Source organism: Gallus gallus, chromosome Z, assembly GCF_016699485.2.
Source record: "Gallus gallus isolate bGalGal1 chromosome Z, bGalGal1.mat.broiler.GRCg7b, whole genome shotgun sequence".
Taxonomy (NCBI): domain Eukaryota; kingdom Metazoa; phylum Chordata; class Aves; order Galliformes; family Phasianidae; genus Gallus; species Gallus gallus.
The window spans coordinates 84544779-84565565 of record NC_052572.1 but is presented as its reverse complement, the minus strand read 5'-3'; the positions used below and the strand labels follow the sequence as shown (position 1 = coordinate 84565565).

Below are 20787 nucleotides of genomic sequence, written 5' to 3'. Positions count from 1 at the left end.
ACATGTGAGATCAGAATTAAGACAGTTGTTCAAGTGAAAATAAATGGTGGCTGAGATGAAGCTGTGCAACGTGTTGTTCTGCAATCACTTTACTGGGATATATATATATATGTTTAGGGCTTAAAGATACAGCTGTTTCACATGGGTGCAGACAGCTGCCTGAGTTGTGAGAACATTCTGTCTTTTTCATTCCTGTAGAACTGAAATACCGGATGCACAACACTTTTCCTTATCTTCTATCACCAAGATCTGCCTGATTTGACATGGCCTTCCCGTTTTGGAGGGGAGCTTATAAGCAGGAAGAGAAGTGGCTTTTTATACAGTCTAATAGTGACAGTAAAAAGGGGAATGACTTTAAACTGAAAGTGGGGAGATTTAGCTTAGATGTTAGGAAGAAATGTTTTTACTCATCGGAGGGTGAGGCCCTGGCACAGGTTGTCCAGAGAAGTATTGGATGTCTCATCCCTGGAAGTATTCAAGGCCAGGCTGGATGGGGTCCTGGGAGCTTGAACTGGTGAATGTTGCAAGGGGGGGTGTAGCTCAAAGATCTTTATGGATTCCTCCAACACAAGCCTTTCTATGATTCCATAATTCTCTGACTCTATATTGCCTTTTTGAAAAAGAGAAGACTAGACCAAAAAAATTTAGTGATTTGCCTGACATTTCACAGTGACACAAATAAGAGAAGGACACAGCAGCTCCCGTTATTGGCTCTCCATCAGGTCATATGTATATGATATATACTACAGGAACTCATGGTGCAAAACCAACTTTGCCAAGGACCCCATTACTACATCACAAGTCTGCAACTTTGCACTTTGTACCTAGCAGGTCATTTTCACTGTACGAACCCTCACATTACTGTGTTGCACAGAAGTGCCATTTTCAGGTGAGCATTATTTGCATGTTGAGAAATAAAAGAATCAGAGATTTGATAACATGAACATACTGTGAATAGAATAGATGAAAATTTTATGACAAGACATGATCAATAAATATACTGCAGCAGCTGTAGCACTTTGTGTAAGATGACTACAAAAACAAAATAAGCTGAACAAGGAAAAATCTTATTTGACAGCAATAAAGGCTTGATACATATTCTACAGAGCATTGTTTTCCAGAACTCAGAAGGAAAATATATGACAGTAATTCTTCAATAGATTGTCATTTAACTATTTGAATCTTAGAATACAATTAAATAAAAGGGAACATTACCATATTCTGTGTGATTAAAATGATCCCATTTCTGGCTGAGCTTGTGAAATCTCTTCTTTATTTACCACCTGCATTTATCCATCTATATAGAATTACAATCAAGCATTGAATATTGATTTCATATAGATGGATATAATCTATGCTCTAATAAAATTACAGTCTTTCAAGATTCTACCAGCAGAGACTTCTATAATTCATGACATGGTTTAAACATATTTTATTTTATGCCAGAGAGAATTTTCATTTCATCTCTCAGCCTCTTACAAAACTGTTGTAAATGATTTAGCTCAGCTGTTAGATTTAAGAGTAATTTCATTTCAATTTGGGCTCACTTGTGTAATTCCTAGCTTTTGTTCAACCATATGTAAACTTCTGACACTTAGCATGTGGACTAACACATCAAAAGTACATGATGCCTAAATTCATGGCTTGTGGATGTAGTAAAGATGGGAAATGCAGTATTTCATGCATGCTAAAGTCACAGTAAAATGTAAGTGAAACTGAACTGTAAATGAGGCTTAACTGTATACCATGCAATCATAGTTGAAATCCTGCTCTGTAATGCATGGCAGAACATTTTCAGGCTATGTTAGAGCTCCAAAATAAAGTCCAAGACAGTTTAGCTGTGACAAATGCCTTGACTATTCATGGGCTTCTTCTCTACTACAAATCTGAAAATAGTCCTAGAGGAGGTAGCATACATTAATTATGACAAAACCCACCAACAATTAAAATGCATATTAATTGTTGAGGGGGTTTTATAAGACTACATGCTTTTAATAAGGGCACATAGCAACAGGACAAGAGGAAATGGTTTTAAACTGGAAGAGGGTAGATTTACAGATATTAGGAAGAAATTCTCTACTGTGAGGATGGTGGGACATTGGAACAGGTTATCCAGAGAGGCTGTGAATGCACAGTCCTTGGAAGCACTCAAGGGCAGACTGGATGGGGCTGTGAGCAACCTGGTCTAGAGGGAAGTGTCCCCGCATATAGCAGGGGGTTGGAACTCGGTTATCTTGAAGGTCCCTTCCAACTCAAACCATTCTGTGATTCTACAATTACACAGCAAAGAACTAAATGGCAAAACTTTGTTGTGTACTAAAATACATTCAAAATGATTATTTAATTTTGATTTCCAGGGGAACTTGAGTTTCTTATCAAGCTCGCTAATCAAGTGAGCTTTCATTTAACATACAGTCCATTTCAAATGATTTCTTGCTTCCAGTTTCTATACAAAACCTTTTAAACAACACAAATGCCAAAATATTACATCAGCTAAGCACCATTTTTTTTTCTGTTTTCTTTTTTTTTTTAAGCACAGTGAGATGTTGTCTGCAAGATGATGACCATTTTAAAGACATATATTTGGCTATAAAAATGAAGGCTTTTTCCTCCTTACTCAATACTATTTATTACATTTTACTATTACTCATTACTTATCACTTATTACTCCTTACTCATTACTATTTATTATATTATGTTTTCTCTGACTGTATTACATTTTTTCAAATAAACTTCTTAGAAGTTTAGATCTAATGTTTAACTTTAAAATTTTTACTTCTTCACCAATTACAGGAAATATTTGCCCCTGATTCCATTCTTAAAATTGTATAAGCTACCTTTAGATAGAATGGATCTCCCCTTACAAAACATACAGAATTCCAACTGTAAATTGCTAGTTTCAGATTCTCCTTTATGTGATTGCCATTGCAGTCTCTCTCTCAAGAGAAAGATTATCTCTGTGACTGTTAAGACACCAAAATATTTTATGTCTTTATCTCTCTCTTTTTTTTTCCCCCCAAACATTCCCAAATTCCTGAATTGTCGAGAACTGTCTAGTTCAGCCTTCCCTTGAATATGAGAAACATGAGCAGAATAATTGATTTGATGTTGTGATTTAACCTGGAAGGCGACTCAGCACCATACAGTTGGTCGCTCACTCCTCCCCTTCCCAGCGGAGCGGGGGAGAGAATCAAAAGAAAAAAAAAAAAATCAAAGTAGAACTCATGGGTTGAGATAAAACTACTTGCTAAGGCAGAGATAAGGAAAAGAGTAATCATTATGACAATTTATATATGTATATATATGAATGTATGCAACAATCGATGCACAGACATTTGCTCACCACTTCCTGATCAATGCCCAGCTAGCCCCTGAGCAGTAGGAGAGTGAGAGATGAACTCCCATCCCTTTCAAAACTCTCCTTCCACTTCATGGCATATTGTATAGAATACCCCCTTCGCCAGTTTAAGTCAGCTGTCCTGATACTCTCCCATCCCAACTCTTCATTAGTAGGAACTGAGAAACTGGATTGGCCTTGACTCCGCACACGCTGCTTAGCAACAACTAAAAACATCAGTGTGTTCTCAATGTTGTTTTTCCCTTAAAACCAAAACATAGCATCACACCAGGTGCTCTGAAGAAAAAGAATTCTGTCCCAGCTAAAACTAATACTTTTGATTAAACACAGAATGCTTAGGAATGCTTTCCTCCTAAAATGTTTTCATTGGGAGGGCTGAACTCTATCTCATTCTTGAATTTCAGCTGCAGAACTCATATACACCCCACATATTTCAATTCTTCTGCCTAGCATGCAGACTAGGGCTAAGCCTCTCCATGTTGAAGAGGAGAGTCTTTGTTGTGGGTCATGACATAATGTGACTTGACATATAGAAGCACAGGGACCTCATTATGGTAGTACAACAAATACTGGTGTAAACTCCTATTAGTGGAAACAATAAATATAATATAAAAATTCTATGTCTCTACTGCTGTATTTGTTGCTATGTAGTCATGTGTACATATAAATGCCCCATGTGGATGCTTAAGAGAGTGTTACTTACAATTCCCTCTCTCAATCAATAACTGTAATGTTTAAGATGACAAGTACTGTTCTTTCATAAGCTGTGTGTCGTACAATAATTTAATAGCATATAAAACTACTCCCACAAATAAATGTATACAAGGTCATAAAAGCACTTCTGCATTTTCTTAATTATAAGCATGTGAGTGGTGCCATTGATTTGAATAGGACTAACTCACATACTCGAATTTAAGCATCTGTTTAAGTGCTGTGCTTAGGACTGGAGTCATAGAAATAAGGATAAAAAACCACAGAGCTTCACTCTATCCCTACTAAATCCGACAGGACTCTTTCCACTGCCAATGTTGAGGGCTGGATCAGATCCAACGTTGGATGAAGTGCTCAGCATGAAAAAGCCACTGCAAGGCATTTGTAACTGAAAACACATCTGAAGAAAGAGGACATTTCCTGACAAGTAAGCATGAGATTGTGCTGAATCTGTGACACTTAGAGGCTATTATCTGTATTCATGTATTATCTGAAGAAAGAAAAGTAGCAGCCGTCATGAGACTGAGGCCTCTGAGGTTAGGTGGAGGAGAAAAAAACTTTTAAAATGAGGCTATGAATTGCATTTAGGGAGTAATAATAACGAGAGAAAGCCACTTTCCCTTAAATCACCCTGCTTCAAATGTATGTCTGAGGTGTTTTGTTTTGCTTTCTTCTGCCAGTTGAGCAATTTTTGAGCTATTGCTGAATACTGAACAGTATGACATTCAAGCACTAAAAGTGAAGCCATATTTTTCAAGTTTAACGGTCTCAGGTAGCTGTTAGCTGTCTCTGGAAAACAAAATTATTTTGCAGCCTGCTCCTTGAGGACTGCCTATAAACAAATTGACTATTTCAGTGAACTTGTTTTCTGCCTGTTGGCTGCCAGAAATGACCATACTCTTCATATAATGAAGTAATCTGAAAAAAAAAAAAAAAGTCCTATATATGGAATTCATGAGCAAGGGCTCATCTGTGTCTCTCTTTTGAAAGCTTATCTTCATACTTCATGCTTTCTTGTCATGTCTGGTCAGCTTTTGTCCAAGTAAGTTTTATAATCTGCCACTTGAAGGCAGATTGCCCTTCCAGGCAAGTGTAACACATGAGGTGTGCCATTTTCCTTGAGCTGTACTATCAATAAGAAGAAAGGAGAGAATAAAGCTTGATTCAACACTAGTCCTAAACAGTGCACAATTGCATGGAATTGATGTACATCACTAGAACTTTTGTACTACAAGCATATAAATGTCTAGAATACAGCAATTTGGAAGTACCATGTGTACTACATGATCTCTGAACATGGCTATTTTGCTATAAATTAAATTAAGTTAGTCTTAGAACATATCTTTGCCCCAGAGAAGAAAGTTTAACCCATTCCAGTGCAGTTTCTCTCACCAGAGATTTATGTATTAGTTTTACACCACTGAGTTACCTCTAAATGAATACCAAAATACAAATATTCTATGTACCAAAATGATCTCAGAAATGGCCTAGCCTGCATGAAATAAAATTAAGCATGACAAATTCAAGAAAATTTGACAAAGTTCATTATATTCATTGCACGCTTGGTCTCAGAGGAAGGAATACTGTTCTCATATAGATGTTGAAAATATAGACCAGGTGTGTTCAACCCATGGACTGCAAGCAGCCCAGGATAGGACAGCCCCCCACCGTCTTGGTGGCAGCTCTTCACACATCGCATATTGGTGAGCAATTGGCACTGTCTGAGCTGGAACCAGGATATGGGGAGGATACAGCACAGTGATAATTCAGGTTATGGCAAAGAATTTTACAAATTTTGATAGTGCCTAAACACAGTTCTGTGAACAGTGAAAAATATGCAGTCGTGCTTTCCATTTTGATAAAGGAACTTGAGAGTAAGTTTCAAGATTGTTGAAAAAACATTATTTTATTGAGTCAGTGTAAATAAATTACCTGTATATTTCCAAATGGAATGTATAGATTTACAGACTGATACTGAACTAAAATATTGATCACATCTCTCTACTAGAGTTCTGTAAGATCTGTCTTACCAGAGAAAAATAGCCCTCGCTTCACATTCATGCCTTATTCATGTCATCATTTTATGGCAGTGCATACACTTGTGCTGTTTTCAAGGATGAAGCACAGGAGGAACAGAATTTCATCAAAAATATCTGATGAGCACCTTGAGAATACAATAAGAAATGCAACCTCTGCTGCCAAACCAGGCTGATGCCTTAGTTTAACAAAAACAAGTTCAAAAATCCCACTCATTCTGTTTTTGTTGCTTTTTGTGTGTGTGTCATAATTAAAAAACATTAAAATGATGAAAGACGTTTTGTTCCTTATATACACAAAGTTTATTATATACCTTACATGTGGCCCAAGAACTTTCCTCTTCACTCAATTTGGCCCAGGCAAGACAAAAGGTTGAACTTCTATAGATTCTAATGTTCTTATTTTGCTTAGATATATCACAATATTATTAGTCATTGGCAATCCAAATTCCCAAATGATATTATGTCTTCTCAGATTAATATGCATGGGTAATTTTTATTTGAATAATAAATCATTTGCAGATCCAAGTCAAGACTTAAATTCATTTTAGGTGCTATCCACACATTATATGTCATGTCTGGATGAGGAATTTGATGACAGTTCCTTTTTTCCCTCCATTGCTATTTTTTAACTTGCAGATATGTCTAAATTGTTCACTGCATTTGAAGGCAAAAAATTTATTTGATAAGAACTTGATGTAAGAGATTATTCTTTTATATGATTGACTCAAAGTTTGCTGAGGAACAAGTCCAGGCAAGTCCTGGGCAAAGGTAGAGAAATCTTCTGTCTGGAGGACACTGATGGACAGGTCCTGGCTAAGGGTTGTGAAATCCTTTAAGGAGCACAGATGGACAAGGCCAGGGGCAACAAGAGAGGGATAAGCTGCTGATAATGGCCGGGAAACGGTCTTTTGTGTGGACTTATCTCGAGGAAGATGGCCATCTCAAGAGGTATGCACATGACTCTTGCTCAAGCACCCAGGGATGTCACGTAGGCAGGAAAAAAAGGAGGATAAAGGAGGGTCCAACAACGATGAGGAGAGGGGTTTCTGCCGTCAGATCCCTCACCACGACGTACTCAGGGTTTCTGCCATCAGATCCTTCACTACAGACCGTATGTGGACGGACTTCCCTGGGCCTGCTACCTGAGACCTGCTGCTTCCTCCCGGGCTTACTCTGCAGCTTCTTACTGGACCCACCCGGTACCTGCACCATCTCGTTGCCCAAGACAGGCCTCGCTGCTCCTGCCCTTCGGCCTCGGACCATCGGAACGTCGTGCAACGGGACTACTGCCGGATCCTGGTGGTGACTATCCCCGCTTTACGCAATGCTTGCTTCTTTCTATCTTTTCTATCGCTCGCCTTCCCTTCCCCATCACCCCAATCCGTAATAGTGTCCGTCCTCCCCTTTCTTCATCTCCCTTATTAACATTTGTAATAAACTGGTTGGACCAACATTTGAACCGTTGTTTCTTAATCTCACACCTGGCATACATATTTCAAAGAACCTCCTCTTCCTCCTATAAATTGGAGTGAGACACTTGCTCTGTTGTCTAGGAACATGATAAATTACTTTTTTTTTTTTTTTTTTTTAAGAGATGAACTTTAAGTTCTTTAACTGAGATGCATTCTTCGGGAATTTTGCCCCAGCTGATCCATCTAGTGCCAAACCAGTGAATTCTCAAGCAGGACGTTTGTTCATAGGAACCACAGTCTACAGATGCATGGTACATCCTAAGAGTTATGTCCTGATCCAGTTGATGCTTATATAGAGGCTGGAATCTGTTGTTCAGTCAGAATGAGTGGCAGAGTCCAACTGAAAGAAATGATTGAAGGATGGGTCAACAATGATGGCCCAGAAGTGAGCTTTGCAGAGCTGGCCGTCCAGCTAAAAACATTGTGTCCTGTGACCTGTGCTGAAAACTGCCTCTCACCTTGCTTCTAGTGTGGGCAAAATAGGGAAAACTACACTGAGAAAACCTCATGGCTCTATTCACCTCCAGAGCAAACTTGATGGTGGGGAGAGCTCAAGGAGGGTGTGCTTTGGGGCAATATGATTAAGCAAACGTAATCCACCTTAATTAAATGTAAATCTCAGAGGAAGTTTGTACATTTCATTCAGGACTGTGGTGCCAGTTTTACATGGAGTTTTTATGCCAGCTGGACTCTTTAAAGTTCCTGTACAAATAATGGTGTTCTAATGTAAAATCCACATGCAAAGACTTTGTTTTCCAACCAACCTCTGGGGGGTTATTCCTAAGCTTGCACAGCTATATGTACTGAAAAAAAGACAAATGAATTCAGAGTGCTTTCTCCTGATATTCAGTAGATTTTAGTTATGCCACTTTTCAGTACCCGTTTGATTTGATAATGCAAACTCACATCCATTCAGATATTTATTCAAGGACAGAAAATTCATACAGGTTGAGAGAGCAGAAGTCAAAAGTATAATGTACCTCCACCTCATAGCAGCATTCTGGTCCACATGATTTGCAGTCAGGGGTAGTTTTAACCTGCATATCTCTCACTTTCAAAATATACAGGGCGTACTGTCCTACAGTGCCTTGCTGTTCTTAGAAGAGGCTAATTCTACATTCCAGTCACCCATGAAGGGAGAGTTATTTTCCCTCTCATCACTTACAGAGTTTTTCAGTTCTAGCAGAATTATATCCGATAAATAAAGCTACTGTTAGGTTTTTCATCTAAAAGACAATAATTACTGTTTCCACCATGGCCTCCCTATGCTCTCCTGAGCAGCCTATGCCCCAGGAAACAGGCTTGTTTATAATTAATAGAAGAAAAGGATGACTTATTTCTAAAGATGTCTTCCCCTTGCTAATAATCTGTTTTTCATGAACTGCAGCTGCTCCAGCTTTAGAATCATTAATCTGTCACATGCACAGTCCTTTCCACAGAAAGCACATAAAAAAGTAAAGCAATCAAATAATTTCCTTTTGGAAACATGATCCATGCTTGTAGAATTGCTCATGAGCGTCTCAGGTAGAATTGCTCAGGCAAACTCCCAAATAAATTGGCTTTTACTCTGTTTAGCACAGACAATAATTCCTTTTCAAGGTACTTCATTTTCATTTAGTCTGCAGTTCTATGCTGACACTTCGGATTAATGCAGGCATGTGCTAATTGAACATAAACTACAATATAAATGCAACATTTTTTGTCTTGAATTTAATAACCATCATTTGCAGATCACATCATGTATTTTATTGTAGAAATAATTTACTGATAGGGCATTTTATGCTTAGCAGTGATTAAGAAACTGTGCAATTTACAACAGAAACAAACAGAGCCATATATGTGTTCATGTATATAAATTTGTTAATATGAAGCACAAATTAAAACTTTAAATGCTCCTGTAATGTAAGACAAAGTGGAAAGAGCTTGTCATATTATTATCCTTCAAATTTATACGCAACCAAATAAAGGATCCAGATTTACAGAGGGATTTGCTTTATATAAAAACAAACCCTTTCACTAGAAGGAAGCATCTGTTTCAACCATTAATAACACATGTAATGTATACGCTGCTTTGAACTGAACATTTCCATTAAAACTGAAAGCCCATTTACAGAGACAGAAGCAGCGCCTGAATGTGATCAGTCATAGTGTCACACTAGCATACGATTGCTGCTGCAGAGCTAAGAGCTTGAGCATATGCTTCTCCAAAAGCCTCTCAAGCAGTAAAGGGGAAACATTAAGTGCACCCTGCCACCATTAGCGTGGAAAGGAGCGTTAAGTCTATGTGATTCGCTTGGCAAGTTGCATTTAGTGCTAGAATATCTTTATAAAAGTTAACTTCTCCACTGAAACTAATGCAAAAACTATTTTCGTGTTTTATGGTGTATGAACAGCTCTCTGTGTTTTCTCCTGACGTTAAAAAAAAAAAAAAAGCCATCCTCCTCTTTCTCTATACCAGCCCTCATCTCTCAGCACTCCTTTAAAAGGCTTGAGAAAAAGCCGTTTTTCTGCAGAGCTTTAGGAAGAGTTCTGCATAGATTTTTTTAAGTTTTCACAATGCAACTTAAACAGGAGAAAACCTGCACCTGCATTACTGACCTTAAATACTGTTAGCTAATGTAGCGCAAAGGCATTCGGCAAATTTTTCACACCAAAGTTTTCTGGGCAGCCTTCCAAAGCATAGCAGCAGTTTAAAATGACCCCAACTTCGTGAATGTGAATGGAGCCATTATAGGGTAATCATCTTTCCCAGCTTTAAGTTACATTTAGTGGCTTAGTCTTAACTAGGGTTTTTTTTCTAAATGGCAAGCTTTAATTTCTTATGAAGTTAATTCTTCTGCAGGTCTTTTTTTTCAGTAATGTACTCTGAAATCATTCCCAGTTTGCTAGAAAAGTCCGCGTTGGTTGACAAATGTGAATGCTGTAGTGCTTCTTTTATTGAATAATAGGAGATCATTTCAGTGCTTAGGATTTCTATATCATTTCTACACCTTTAAATATAAATTCTGTGCGTGGTCTTGCTAGTGCCCTGCAGTACTTCATCAAAAAAAAAAATGTGATGAGCATGGGAAACTAAAGCAGGTAGGGCTGGAGGGAGGGATGTAATTTAATCGAAAATTTCTCTACATAAAATCCTTTGAACTATTTCCTGGAACCCATATAGAGCGATGCTTCTCGATAAACTCCCTGTCTGCAGGATAGCTGCTCACCCCAAGAAGTGCAGAGATCTCCCCTTCATCATGATTCACGTGACAAAGCTACCTTGATAATTTTGTATTTTGGAGCCATACTGGATGCCAGCTCTGCATCTGGTCAGCTCCCAGGACTTGACAGAGTCACACAGAAACCTTGTCATCGTGTCTCAGAAATGGTTATTCTGCTGTGAAATGTGTTAGTATGATCAGTTCAATGACTTCCCATGATTAAGCAATCTCTCAGCACGGTTGTGCTGTAGCCACACCAACCACACTGCGTTGTTTAAGCAAAGACAAAGAAAACAATGGGTTTTTTTTTAGAGTAAGCATATGTTTGTTTGAATACTAGAATTTTTGCTTGTGAATAAACTAAGTGACCCATTGAGGGGGGGGGTAAAAGAAGATTTTTATATGCTTCATGGAGAAACCATAACAAACTTAAGAAAACCAGAGATGTGCAAGGTTCTATGGGCAGCCTAACCAGAGGAAATTCTATTCTTTGACCTCTGTGAGATGCCTAAGTACCATTCATATTCTTCTGGGTTTAATAAGTTTTGCTCTCATTTCTGCAGATCACAGTATTGTGAAAAATTGCAATGCTTATCAGAATTAAAAATATATATGTATTATTGCTTGATAAGATTGTATACATTTTCTCCTTCTGGCAGAAAATCAGAAATTGATATTAGTTGAGTAACTAAAACAGCCATACTTGTCCTGAAGCCCTGAGAGTTTGGTAGCCCAGTCAGAGAAGGGTTCCTCTGTCACAAATACGTGGGAGGCTCTCAGCCTGTCAAGCAATTAAGTGGACCTGAATAATCCTATGTAATTAAGCTTCTTACTGCATAATTATCTTTATTTTAAACGTGTCTTTTGATGGAACATCTGTTCCTCGCTCTAGATTTGAAAAGATACATCCCTGCACATGATCAAAATGGTGCTTATGAGGCCATTGCACATGGTACTGCTGCTCAGTTCCTTGGCGACAAATGTTGTAATTTGCTCCGTCTTTGCATGAAAGAGGCAGGTGCTGCTGCATCCATGGCCTGCTTTGCCTGACCTCCATGCTTGCTGCAGCTGCCTTTCATATTGTTACCCAGATAAATAATTGTGTTTGACAACCAGACTGCAGATTGCTTTGTGGGGAGGTGGGGAAGGGGTGCACAGAGTGGAGGTACTGTTAGAGCTCTTAAAGGTGGCTGTGCCAACCCACTGGGCAGTAAGTAGGGCAAAGTAGAAAACTGAGCCCTAATAATAGGATTATGTGTTTCTCTGTGTAAAATCAAACACAAATTGACTGCTGCTGGTCCATTTCTGTTAAACCTAATGTATTTTCCAGGGTAGTTTCAATTTGCTAAATTCTGTATGCTTTATTATGCAAGCCATAGTCTCTATTAAACAGAACTACCTTTTCATACTGATTTTTAAAGCAAGGGAAGCTTCTATTAAATATAAGAATTATATGGTACTTGTGTTATTAAAAAACCAACCAAACAAACAAAAACACGTGAAACACTGATGTTGCTTTTCTTTAGGCTATGGACTGTGTTTAGCAACTGTTAAGGCCACATAGTGGCAGACTGCTTCTGCACTACTTCACTCTAGAATGCTCAGGAATGCTTCCTTAGGCTCCTCAGGACTATGCATAGCCTCAAATGAAATTTATGTAGACCACCAGGCATAGAGACATCTGTGTCTCTCTCATTACCTTCCCTTCTTTATGGGATATTAATGTCTGCGCTTACAGAAGGAAATAATGTACATACATTACAACAGTCCATACTACACTTGTATAACGCCCACATGCAGAAGAGTAAGATTAACCACTGTCTGGATGAACACATAAAACAGTTGCAATTACATAGCATGGTTCACAGTAATGTTTGAGGTCTTTAAATGTGGCCCTATATGGTGAAAATGATCAAAGTAACAGCAAGTAACTTATCTGAGAGCTGGACCAAGCCCTTTTTATTTTCAGTACTATTCTACTGCATGTTGTTCTGTCTTTTTATTTTGAGTGTGGAAACTGGCAACCACTAGCTTACCAGAGTCCATGCAGATGTAGAAAGAGGTGATGGCTGGATCCGAAGTGCATACATTTGCTCCTGGGCTCTCACTTACATTCTCCACTGTTACACAGAAATTTATAATCCAAATGAGTCAATTCAGTGCGAAATAGTCCACACTGGTTAGTCACTCGAAGTTCATTTTTTGTGATTCTTCTCAATAAAACATGCCAAATAATTGAGACATCTTTAAAATGTGCGTAGTACTTGTTGGTCAGCACAGCTAAATGAGCTATGTTTTTATAAACAGACTGGCATGCTGCAGTATCAAGAGTTTCCAGACATAGCCTTGTCTACATTTTGAAATGTTTTGTAAGGGAAGGGGTCTAAACAGTATTGTGTCAACATACCTAATTACTGTCATGTAACCAATGTTCACACCCATCTCTCACCCACTCTTCTTCAGGATTCTTGAGGAAAAACATTTGACTCTGGAGAATTCCAGACCTTTATTTGTCATGGTAATACCTACTAAGATCACTGTGGACAGCCCCATGCCTGCCATTCAAAGTAGCCTGCATTCAAGGCTGGGATGTCCAAACACTTCTAAGAGGAGGGAATGTTGATGGAGAGATCTTGTGGTCCTGCATTATAACATGTTTCTGCTATAGAGATTTCTTGTCAGTTTTAATAACTTTCCAAGCCCTTTCTTCATTTGGTCTCAATTTTCCAAGTGTTTGTATGAAGATGGATTTTTCATTTCTAGGAATGGGATTAGGAAGTGTTTAATCCTCTTCTTACAGCTTTTCCTTTATAAATGCAAAATTTGAAGCAACAGACTCCAACAGAGCTGAGGAACAGTTCTTGTTTCATAGCTGTGCATTTTTCTGTCTTTATAGGAATATTCCTAAATTTATAAATTTATCAACACTATAAGTATGTTGAGAATTGGAATTTCATATAGTTAATAAAGTCTGTTTCAGATTTGAGCCTCCAAAATGGAAAGCTGTTACTCAAGGCTGAAGAGCGTGCCATTAATGCAGTTGCTTTCCACATGGCTTGTTTGGACGTCTTCTGTACTGTGACACAGGCTGGTCCCAGCCCAGATGAAGGAGAAAACAGCCTGAGTGGAAAGCAGGTGATGTGGTTTTAAAATAATTTAAGGAGCCAGAAAGACAAAAATAATAATTAGGACTATAATATGAAGTTGGTAGGAAGATTGTCCATGTAAAGACATTTGAAACAAGACCTGGAAGAAAGTAAAAATAAAAGAGTAAAATACTATGATGGAGGAAGAATGAGAAACTGGGGATTAAGGTCATTACTAAATCCCTACAAAGGTGAGGTTGCCTATTATTGTGTAGAAAAAATTAGCGCTGATGGCACGGAGGAATTTTGCACTTTGCTGGCTTTTTGCCCATATGTAGTGTCTAATCCCTCAGTCTATCTTGAAGTGAATTTCCACTGAAGTAAAAAAGGATAAAATAAGAGGTAAGACTTGCTATATAAAATCATAATTTGAGGCAAACCTACTTTGTTTAGTGGCAAAGATACAATAGGATATTGAAATTACACTAGCATAGCCATAAATGCGTTGAAATCATAGGGGTTTTTAATATAATTTCCACTTGTCAACATCTATTCCAGACATTTTTATTGCTAAAGACAGTAGCAATTTAGATAAAATGTATTTTATGAATACTATCTATCCTACAGTCTTTGCTGTAAAATATTCACTGTACACTCACAGATCTTTGCTTTTAAAGATTTTTAATGCTGACTTGAGAAGTACTTTACTGTACAATAAAATGTGTAAATTTCATGCCCTTATTGTGTGCACTGTATGCAAATTGGCTTCATTGAATTCATTGCCGTATTGCATGTGCTGAGTGGTAAAGTAATGGCTAACAAGGCTTTTTTTTATGTTGTTTTACGAATTTCTTTCTTTTTGTGTGTGCTACAATGAGCTGAAAGCTCCTTTTTGGTTATTTTTGAAGCCTTTCTAGGCCATTTCATTACTGAAGTTCAGTGATGAAATTTTAGAAATTAAAATGTCATATAAGCTGCTCCCTTGTCACCTCTGTCTCAGTTCTTTTCTATAACCACTACAGGCTTACTCAAATTCTCTCTCTCCTTCTCATGTTTTGGTCCTTGCAGACTGCACATTGTGTAAGGTATGAGTGGCATCTTCTGTAGAACTTCCAGCATTAAAGAAGAGTGTTGTCACTGAAGTGACAAGCTTAAAAGCATTCCTGTTTACACTCACATGGACTTCAAGGCAACTAGTGGAGGCTCACCACCATGAAAGTGAATTATGTGAGAAAGTCTCTGGGGGGTTAGAAAAACTCAACTAGTATTAATCCTAGAAGTGAGGGGAAAAAAAAAAAAAAAGAGAGAGAGAAAAACTGGTTGGAATATGACTGATTGCTTTTGATGAGAATTTTTCTGTGTTCTCATAGGAATTGGTTAATCGGTGGAGGATCTAACTTTTGATTATATGAAGTGCTAATAGAGAGTGGAAATCTTACAGACTGGGAAGATATCTGGGCAAAGGTTGCATTGGCTCTAAAGGTAAAGCTTATTTTCAATGTGATAATCTGAGTGGAGAGTTTGTGTAGCAACTGATTATATTTTACAAGAGTATTAGGTCAGGATGCAGGTCACAGCTGGAATGTCTGGTTAAGACCTTGTTTCTCTTTGGGGAATTTCTCTAGCACCATAAACTTGACAGTTCGTAATTTTACTTTGGATATATATGTTTGCTAAGCATGGTCTTCTCAGTAGAATAACTGGAATTACCACTCAGGGCTGGACCTGAGCCAGAACTGTCCCTCTGCTGGTGGTCAGCCTTCAGTTTTGGGTGAAATCAGTACAACTATTAAAGTTCCAGTGAAAAATTACTAAAATATTGGTGAGTTTATTTTTAATACAAACAAGCAAGCAAGCAAACAAACAAACAAAACCCACAGAACAGTTGCTGCATTCTTTTCTTCTCAGGATTTTTTTTTTTTTAATAAAATAATAGTTTTGGGATATTTTCTCCATTAATTAACTCCAGTCTTTTGCATGTGTTCATCACTCATTTCTCACAGACAGAAAGGTTTTAGCACTGGCACAATCAGATATGGGGAACTACAGGGATACTGCAAATGATAGAGAGATCTGGAGCAGAGAATCCATAAATCCAAAACTGTAAAGAAACAGATGAAATGCTAAGGGAGGGAGCAGTTCGAACAGATGCTGTCAAAGCGGCAAATAGAGAACTAGCAGCATGAGAGATGTGCTGATACAAACGGAGCATAATGAGAAATTATGTTCATTCCAGTAATGCTCTTTCACTCTATGCTTCCATTATGAAAGCCTTAATTTGTGTAACAATGTAAATCTGATTTCCAGCCACTAGATATTGCTATTTTGTGAAAAGGGGTGTTTTGCAAACATAAATCTGATTTTCATAGTGGAAAAGTATCTTAGAGCCATTTCTGTCCATGTTACTACATAAAATGCTTCTGCAAAACAGCATGTGGGTACAAACCACCTGCCTTCAAGTAGTTTTTCAGTTTTTGAAAAGAATGAAAGAGTAAGCAGGAGATAAGTGAGGAAGTTTTAATAACACTATAATTTTCATACTGCAGGTTCCGTCTCTCAACCAGTGAACAGTCTGACTATAAAATTTTTATGAGGCCTCAAGTGGCAACAGAAGTAAGTGGGAAGCCTTTCCCTAGAAGATTGCAGGTGCTTCAGTTTGCTCTTGCATTCTTACTTAGTCTGAACCCTGAATTTCTTTGTAGATGGGTATCATTCCCCCAGTTGCTTAGATTCAGCTCTAGTGTTGCTTAAAATTGTTCATTTGAATGTTCTTTGAATTTCTTGATAGAAACACAACAGAAACAGGAACCAGACAATTCTTGTAATAACTTCTGCAGCAGGTTTGTTATTCTTCCTGACAAGCTTGCAAATTATGTTTTTTCTGTTCCTGTGTGAGCAATCATGGAAATCACTTGGCAGAAACTTTGTAGTATTCCAATTTTTCCATCCTCATATTCAACACATTGATTTTCAGCTCCATACACAGTTCCCTGGTCATAATCTGCCGAAACATGAGGATGCTCTGATCAAGACGCTCTTCGTTTCATGGTGTGACAGCTGTACATAGCTGTCTGGAACATGGCTTGTCTCTCATGGACTATGCACAGCAATGGTGACTTTGCTAACATCCACTGTTTGGTCTCCATAAATACTCAGTATGAATCAATGAATGCCAAAGGGTGCAATTTTTTCCTCACGGAGTTCAGTTCCACAGCTTCACTTCATTTGCACTTCCATGTCAGACACCGCTCTGACAGACTACCCCTCTGTTGACATCTGTTACATGGCAACAACATGGAATGGGATATTGGTGGGAAGGTTCAACCTCTACTGCCATACCCCAGCATCCGTCTCTGATGTCATGGGCCAATCTAACAAACTAGGAGACACTACGTTTGGAACAGCTCTCATATCTTTTATCCTTTGATATCACAAGGCTACTTTTGTCCTGTACTTGGAGACATCAAAAAACAAATGCAAAAACTATTTCTGAAGCGTCTTTTGGGATTTGCTTTGATTCAGTTTCTTTAAACAGCATGTAAGGGAATTGTCTGAGAGGATCTTCCTTTACCGATACCATTTAGGATTCATTTAGTCACCTCTGCAGTCAGACTAACCTCCTGTAGCAATGTAAATAGTACAACAAATATGGGGATAGAAACTGATGGACAAATGTATAACCTCATTTTTCTGAGAGCTCCTTTCAAGATATGAAAGCTATTTCAGGCACTTAGGGCTGAGCTGCAATTGTGTCTTGCCTGTTACAATTAATTTTGTGCTTATTACAAAGCACAAGCAAGAAATATATATTTTTTCTCTAGTTTAATTTATTTTTTAAGATACTATTGTCACGATTCCAGCAACTAATTTTTGTTAGCACTTTGGGGAAAAACACATGCCTTTTGAACATATTGTGTGAAGATATTGAAAACTTCCCTTAAAGGAGATAGTAGAGATTGAGGCAACGATCCTAGAACAAGAACTAAGAAAGGCAGAACAGGAAAATCTAAACCTTAACACATTGCTAGAGACATTTCCAGTCTGCAGAATGCTGTGGAAGAGTTGCTTTCTCTGGGAAGTGTGCTGTAAGATGTGTACCACCAACTGCAAGACTGAGATGTTGACAACCAAGCATTGCTCCACAATGACTCATTCACCTCTTTCTAGTTTTGTGTGTACTTCCCCCAGTGACACTGGTACTTAGCAACGAGGGATGAACGCCAAGCAGGCATTTTAAGAAAAATTGTCTAGTATTTTTTCCTAAGCACATCCATCTGTATGCAACTGCTTTGATAAATGTTTCCATGAAAGCAATTTTGATGAAAGCCAAAAGACAAAAATATCTGTTCTGAGAAAAAAAAAAAAACAAACCAAAACAACAACACTATATTCTGTCCATTGAATCCTCTACAGTCTATGCTGTATCCACCTTACTGTCAAAGAGGCCTCTCAGTTTAGAGCTGCCTGTCAATCTCCTCATTTGTTGTGCTGCTACACAAATCTTAACTATACTTCTTCCACATATTCTCCACTGGTGTGCTGTCCTGATTGAAAGCTTGTATAGACAGATAGATTGGTAGACAGGCAGAGAGATGAACAGATAGATAGACAGAAAATTTTTCCATTAACAAGCTAATCACGTTGCACCCACATGTTGCGGGATTTGGGCAAGAGGAAAGCAGTGAGAATACACTGATGAAAGCAGCTCCCCACCCAGCAGCATCTCTGTCTGAGACTAGCCTAAGCCATCTGTGAACCCGCACACTTACAGCTATCCTCTTGCCTTGTTCCTTTAAACATTTTGCCTCTCCATACTTGAAAGACTTTTCCTCCCACCCTTCACTGTTTGCCAAAGCTTTCATGAGAAGGGAGTGAGAGGAGGAGATGAGGAGGAGGGGGAAGGAGGAAGCTAGTGCTGGGATTTGAACAATTAAGCCTTTTCTTCATGAAAGCAACAATCTGTTTCATTGTCAGCTCTCCCTTTGTATATGTCAAAGGAAGGGTTCTACCCACATTGTCTGCTTCCTTTCCAGAATCCAGATGTCTTTGTTTGCTTATCACAGAGAAATATATTTATTTGGCTTTTACAGCATCTTTCACACTGAGGAAAATACACATTTGTTACAGATTAATGACTTGCTACACAGGACTGCAAATTCCAGTTTGCAGATTTCCTGCCATTGTAAATCTCACTTAAAAGTTTCATCCGTCTTTTCTTCACATTTCTCCTGACTATATGTCACTCTTCCATCACATTATTTTCCCCCTCCTCTTGACTGTTGCTGCTTTGTGTAATTTTTCCCTTAGAGTGCTTTGAGATTTGTAAAGCACTATATAAATATTAAACATTAAACAGTAATTATGAGCTTTTAAACTTAGTTTTTGTTGATAGAGTGATACTAATATGATGCTGTCAAACTGATGCCTGAAAACAAGATGTTAAACCAAAATAAGCCTAGCCTTGGTGCAGAAATCAGTTCCTAGGAAGCTCATTTCGAAACAAATAATAGTCCAGGAAATAAGGGTCTGAAAAAGCTGATGAGTGTATTACACTGATGGAGCTGTCACCCATGCTAAGTCCTACTCTTCCTTCTGACGTATGCAAGGGATTTTAGAGTGGGATTCATGTGGATGCCATTCTCTCAGGCACCTATCTCATAATTGTGTGGAAGTTTAGACTCCCCATCAGGGTGAGCTGTTGGGGAAGATGTGCTGTCAGCTTATATCTCTCAAACGTGGACAGGCATGTGTATGTGTTTCTAAAGAGGGTCTCAGAAAAGCAGTAAAACTGAGGATTTGCTCCAGTACTTTTACATTTACAAACAGGATGTCCACAAAAAAGAATTGTCCATTATGCTGTCTTGAATCCAGGAGTTTCAGAATAATCTGCTTTATCCAAAGGACTTCTAAATCATCTGTTTTGAAGTATTCATTATTTATTTATTTATTTCTGTAATCTGTGTATAGTTTAAAACTCTAGGCAAGAAAAGGTTTTTGATTAATGCTGAATTGGAATAGCTGTGCTTGACTCTATCAGGTTCCTTCAGATCTGTGAAACAACAAATCCAAATCTAGCTTTCCTAAACAAGGTACGGATCAGAGTTTGAAGTGAGGAAATTTGTACCTGTATTTTTTTTTATTTTTTATTTTTAGTTATTATTTAAACCATAAATCTTATTTGATGAGTAGTGTTGATTAAGGAATTGATTTTCATGACTTTTTATGGAAGTAGGTGACTCATAGTACATAGAATGAATTCTTTTTTTTTTTTTTTTTTTTTTGAAAGAGAGAAGTGTTTGATCTATATTGATGAAAATGCTATTCTTACCTTCTGTCGGTAAAATCGTAGTAGAACGAGCCTCATGATCTTGAGTAGAACAGGCTTCGTGCTGTCCTTGAAGCTTACACCCTGCCAACTCATTGTGTAGCTCTGACTGCACAACTTACGACAAACAGATTACAAAGCCAGTTTATTCAGCTATTGTATTTTGTCTTTGGAATCCTTTCCAAAGCTGAAGCAGTCATTGCAGCAGGGTGCACTAATTGCTCATTTGCTGCAGTAACCTTTTCAACTGGACAGCACCTCATGTCTGATTTCATGTTGATGTCTCTTTCCTTTAATTACAGTGTGCTGGCAGGGAGATAAAGCTTGTTGGTGTGAAGTGCCACAGAGTGCCTGCAGTGGGCTTACTGTGCTCTATAGAGACTTACTATAAGAACAGAGTAACATGAGTGTGTCATCTGTTCACTTTTATTTTTATATATCATACTATAGCCAAGCTTAAAGTCCGTAGCAACACATGTGCCTTTCTACAGTATGTATGTTGAAAGTCCTTTCCAAATCACACGTGAAAAAAAGGCAGATGTTCAAATTTGGGAAATAATTTCCTGTTCAATTATGAAAGGAAATAAATGTGA

The 20787-nt window shown here is 38.1% G+C and overlaps 1 long non-coding RNA gene across 1 annotated transcript in view; it reads right to left on the bottom strand.

Annotated features, from left to right (window-relative positions):
* Positions 1-20352, bottom strand: part of LOC112530668 — a 51572-nt gene extending 31220 nt beyond the window's left edge. The window contains exon 1 of the long non-coding RNA XR_003072455.2: positions 20198-20352. This is a non-coding gene — a long non-coding RNA (uncharacterized LOC112530668). The remainder of the gene's footprint in view (positions 1-20197) is intronic.
* Between the last annotated feature and the right edge of the window lie 435 nt (positions 20353-20787).